At 28.6% G+C, this 6,085-nt stretch overlaps 1 pseudogene; it reads left to right on the forward strand.

Annotated features, from left to right (window-relative positions):
- The first annotated feature begins 2,271 nt into the window (after nucleotides 1-2,271).
- LOC149199895 (AAA-ATPase At3g28510 pseudogene) lies at nucleotides 2,272-4,085 on the forward strand (annotated as a pseudogene).
- Nucleotides 4,086-6,085: the final 2,000 nt, after the last annotated feature.

Genomic DNA, 6,085 nt, shown 5'->3' on the forward strand with positions numbered 1-6,085 from the left:
TCAAAGATAATAATAAATTGATTTATAAATTTATATTTGTAATTAAAAAGAGTTATATAGTAGTTAGTATTTTTAGTTGAGTTTAAATATAGTTAATTTGTTTTTTCTTTTAAGAAAGGACATCTCTTCAAGTAAGGATTTGTTTGTTAATAAAAGTTTAAAAACTTGTTTAAGCGTGATGGTTTGATTGTTATTTTGTCTTGTGAGTTAAATTTAAATGGTTTTTTTTTGAAAAAATATACTAAACAAAAATAAATATTTATTATTATTAAATTTAATTCAAACATAATAATGAATTAATTTATAAATTCCTATTTGTAATTAACAAAAGTTATATGGTAGCTAATATTTCCAATTTAGCTTAAATATAGCTTAATTAAACAAAAAATAATAAAGACAAAGATTTCATTACAAAAATAAAACAACTAATAAAATATTGTATTATTGAATGTTATCATAAAAAATTAAGAAATATAATTAACTAATATTGTTTATATATATATATATATATATTAATTAAAATATGTTTTTAATATAATAATAAGTCATGTTAAGTTGAAAATATTTATGAAAATAGAAATAATAGAGAAAATAAAAATAAAAATAAAAATAAAAAAAGTTAAATAAAAATGAAATAAAACAAAAAACAAAAAATGAGTAACTAATAGAAAATGAAGTTCCTAAAGAACCTATAATAAAACCTCCACCAATCACCTTACAAATAAATACATTTTAAAAACAATAAAAACTAAACAAAAATTGAATTCCTAATGTTAAACTATGGATAAACAAATAAAGGCAAAACTAAATGCGTTATACCATGCCCAACACATATAATAAATAAATAATAAATGTATATAATAATGATAAAATTTATTTATCATTATTATTAAGTTATAAATTAAACAAAGTCTTTTGGTAGAAATCACATTGCTCTTTATTTATGCCTTTGCCATGCTTTGCCTCTTCATCTAGTCCTGATGATGAACCACACTTGTTGGTCCCAAATGTGTAAGCGAAAAAATTCTCTCATGTGATTTCTACCAAAAGACTTTGTTTAATTCATTATGGATCACATAAACTTGAATACAGAAGTTATAAATTCCCAATTGTAATTAATTAATAATAAATATATATAATAATAATGATAAATTAATTTATTAATTTATATTATAATTAATAATTAATAATAAATTTGCTAGCTTATATTTATGATTAGTAATTAATAATATTTTTTCAAAATAAAGATGTATTATAATTGGTTTATTAGTAATTAATAATTTTGATATATATGATAAGAATAAAAAATGGTTTATTACACAATATTAATGAATTCTTTTAAATAATAATGATAAATTAATTTATATTATAATTAATAATTAATAATAAATTTGCTAACCTATATTTATGATTAATAATTAATAATATTTTTTCAAAAAGAAAAATGTATTATAATTCATTGATTAGTAATTAATATTATATATATATATATATATATATAATTCACTTATCAACTATAGTGGAATATTGGTTATCATAAATGTAAATTAACTTATTATTAATATTTAAAATAATTTAATGATAGCTGTACTATAAGTTTACAATAATATATATTATAATTCAATTATCAATGATAGTGGAATAATTATTATTAGTTATCATAACTGTAAATTAACTTACTATTAATATTTAAAATAATTTAATGGTCGCTGAACTGTAAGTTTACTATTACTGCTATTTACACTAATTTAGTGATAATGGACTTCCAAATATATCTAAAAATAAATTAGATAAAGGCAAACTCTTAATCAAACATAATCACATTTTCAGTAACCAACACTATCTTCACAACTAAATTAAATTAAAAAATAAAATATTAATTTTATCAATTAAAAATGGTATAAGAGCAACGTAATTCTCCATTTGTAAAAATACAATATTTAATCGTGAAAGTAAAACCATTTATTTTCATCGTCCAATGACAAACATAAACTGCCGTTTTCTCACACATTAAAGGGCTCCTCTGTGAGAAACTGCCATTTTCTCACATATTATATTTCATTGTTTTCACATTGCAAGTAAATATACAGTCCGCCTTTCTGACGATGCATTTTTCCTTTAGACATCAACATCATTCCAGATCATTGATGCTCTACTTGAGTCACGCCAAGACAGAAAAGGAAGCTTAGTACATGACTGTCCAACAGTCAAGTTTGGCAGGTGGTGGTAAATAATTGGACCACCGTCCAAAAGGAATTACCGCAGCAATTTCTTGGCTCTTTCTCATCCCATTGGAAAATGCTTCAAATAGGCCTCTGGGCTACCATGTTCTTGGTGTTTATGTTCTGATAAAAAAATTTGCTGCCCGAATTTAATGAATATGGAGGTCTGGTCCAATTTGGGGTCGATTTTGGCCACCCTCATATTCATACGGAGCATAGTTAGAGAGTACTTACCGCGAGAACTCTGCGATTTGTTTTCCAAATCGCTGCGCGGGCTGTTGGGTATGGTTTCTTCTTACATCTCAGTTGTGATAGAGGAGAATGATGGGATGAAAGTGAGCGAAGTTTATGAAGCAGTGCAGACTTACCTGAGCGCAAGATCGTCTTCGGCTGCGGAGAGGTTAAAACTGAAGAAGCCTAAGAATAGCAAGGACTTTACCTTTAGCTTGGACAACAACCAGAAAATCTCTGACAAATTTGAGGACATCAAAGTACGGTGGGCCTTCCACAGCATAGAGCTGAACCAGAAGGCGAGGTCCCCCTGGAATTCGGGCTCCGACGAGAAACGCTATTACGAGCTCAGATTTCACAAGAAGCACAAGCACAAGATATTCGGTGAGTATCTTCCCCATGTCATAACCGAAGGCAAAAATTTGGAGCTCAGAAGCCGCAACCGGAAGATTTACACCAATGAATACCGCTACTGGTCGCCTGTTGTGTTCGATCATCCTGCGACTTTCGGTACTCTGGCTCTGGAACCAGAGCAGAAGCAGGAGATCCTGGAAGACCTGCAGAGGTTCCAGAGGGGAGAGAAGTATTACAGGCAAGTTGGGCGGGCGTGGAAGAGGGGTTATTTGCTCTATGGCCCTCCTGGAACGGGCAAGTCCAGTATGATTGCTGCCATGGCTAATTTTCTCGATTACGACATCTATGACCTGGAGCTCACCCAAGTGAAAAGCAATACAGAACTGAGAAAGCTTCTCATCGGTACCACCAACAAATCGATAATCGTGATAGAGGATATCGATTGCTCTCTCGATCTCTCCGACCGCAAGAAGAAGAAGAAGAAAGCACAGAAAGAGGGCGAGGAGAAAGAGAAGCCATCCGATCCGAGCAAGACCAAGGAAAACGAGTCGACAGAGGAGAGCAAAGTAACCCTTTCCGGGGTTTTGAACTTCACAGACGGGTTGTGGTCTTGTTGCGGAAGCGAGAGATTGTTCGTTTTCACTACCAACCACATCGACAGGCTCGATCCTGCGCTTCTCCGGTCTGGTCGCATGGACAAACACATTCTGCTCTCCTCCTGCAAATTCGGTGCATTCAAGACTCTAGCCCGCAATTACCTCTCCATTGAAGACCATGAGCTCTATCCCGAGATCCAAGAACTTATTGAGGCCGCTGAAATGACGCCTGCGGATGTAACTGAACATCTCATGAAGATGAACAGCGAACCCGCGGGTGCCCTCCAAAACCTAATTGCAGCTCTTCGCGACGCCAAAGAAAGAAGAGCCAGTGCCGCTCTGAATGGCAGCGTATGTGAAGAAAATGCTTCTGCGACAGTAGAGGGCGAAGCCTAGTCTCAGCAAAGCAGGTACAGACGCCGATCTTTACTATGAAGACCACATCATTAATGGCAAAGAATAAGTCATAAATGTGATCTGTACTATTTTAATGGTTCTATTTTCTGCTAAAATTATGAGGCTTTGGACAGACGAAAATGTTTTCTTGAAAGTTTTCAATTTGAAAACAGCCTTTGACGCATGAACAATAATGCAAATGTTTTCCTGAAAGTTTTCAATTTGAAAACAGCCTTTGACGCATGAAAAATAATGCATCTTTAGCTTCCTTTCAATTTTATTTTTTCTTTAGCTTCTTTTCAATTTTATTTTTCGCTCAAATTTTGAGGCTTCACATCCGGTTGGACAGACGAAAATGTGTTTCTGAATTTTTTCAATTTGAAAACAGCCTTGATCGCACGGATAATAATGCATCTTTAGCTTCCTTTCAATTATATTTTTAAAAGGCGATGTTTAAATATAATAAGTTTGTTTAAAGCGTTGTTTAAATATTATAAGTTGGTTTAAGGTGCTGTCTAAATATCATAAGTTTGTTTTAAAGTTTTTGGTTGGAATAGGGTTAATGCTTTTTGGTTTAACTTTAAGTTTTATGGTTTAATGATAAAATTTACAACTTAAATTTGTCATTCTAAAAAATCTCTACTAAATTTTAGACAAATTAAATTTAAAAATATGTTTAAATATAATAAGTTTGTTTAAAGCCTTGTTTAAATATTATAAATTGGTTTAAAATGTTGTTTAAATATCATAAGTTTGTTTTAAAGTTTTTGGTTGGAATAGGGTTAATGTTTTTTGGTTTAACTTTAATTTTTATTGTTTAAAATAGATTTTTAATTATATATGCATTTATTATTTTTATTCTGAAAATTTTCAATTGATAAAATTTACAGCTTAAACTTGTCATTCTAAAAATTCTCTATTAAATTTTAGACAAATTAAACCTAAAAATATATTTAAAAACTACTAAAATTTAAAACACAAACTATAAATTATATCATCATATTTTTAAAAAACTTAACTATATTATATATTTTTAAAAAACTTAACTATATTATATAAAACATAAAATAAGTAATCTTGATTGCTTTCATTTTTTTTATTTGTTTTTACCTATTATATTTTTATTTTCCAAAACATTTATCGTTTTTATTTATTTATTTGGTTTTTCCTATTTTCGATTCAATTTTATTCTTCTCTCTTTCATTTTTCAATTGAAAAGGAATCCATGAAAGTAATTTTAATCGTTATGGTCACAAATCTTATAAAAAGTCTTTAAAACTAATTTATGATTATTAAAAACCTTATAAAATGATGTAGATTTTAATTTTAAATCACTTAAAAATATTATCTCGGTCATTTTTCTCCCAGGTATGGCTACTTTCTCTCCTTTCGAAGAAAAGCTTTAAAATATAAAGCGGTTTAGAATATAAAACGATTTTATGGACGTGAAATTCTAAAAGTTGGATTTAGATTATAAAACAAATTAATATAAAACAAATTTATTGATTTAAAATTCCAAAAGTTTTCAGTAAAAGTTTTCCACAATTATAAAAATTACTAGATGCTGCTTAAAGGCGGCCACCTACTAACGTGAGCGAGAAGTGTATATAAAATATCGAGTGACTGGAAAAAAAAATATAAAAATTTAATTCCTAATAAAAAAATGTGGATTATTCCATGCACAATATGATATTTGACATAATTAAATATAAAATTAAAATTGCTTTTAACATCGGAATCACATAAGTTATATATATATATATATATATATATATATATAAATAAATAAATAAATAAATAAATAAATAAGTTGTTTTTAGAATTTTATTATTATTATTTGAATTTGGATTATGCAAGATGAGTATTTGTAAGGTGTGAGTTGTTTATATTAGATGAGTATTTGTAAGGTGTGAGTTGTTTATATTTGGAATATTGAAATATGTCACTATTTATGACTCTGACTGTTTTGATAGACAAGTTATGGATATTACAAATCGTTATAAATTCAATAGTGTGGACATTTGTTATTGTTACAAATTGTTATAAATTGAGTGTGGATATTTGTTATTGTTAACATGCCTTAAACCCATTCACATTATTGTACAATTTTGTTATAAAGTGTGTTGTTGTAGGAATCAATTAATTTAGTCAAATGTATATTATTTTAATACTTTTTATTTGTTATTATAGTGACCATACTTTTTATTTGTTATTACAGTGACCAATTTGTTGGGATCATTTATTGTTTGTTTTGCTCTCATTGTTGTTATAAATTTTAATCTACAC

This window comes from Pinus tabuliformis, chromosome 2_1 (assembly GCF_031772625.1).
Source record: "Pinus tabuliformis cultivar Carrire ecotype Pingquan chromosome 2_1, CPIR1, whole genome shotgun sequence".
NCBI lineage: Eukaryota > Viridiplantae > Streptophyta > Pinopsida > Pinales > Pinaceae > Pinus > Pinus tabuliformis.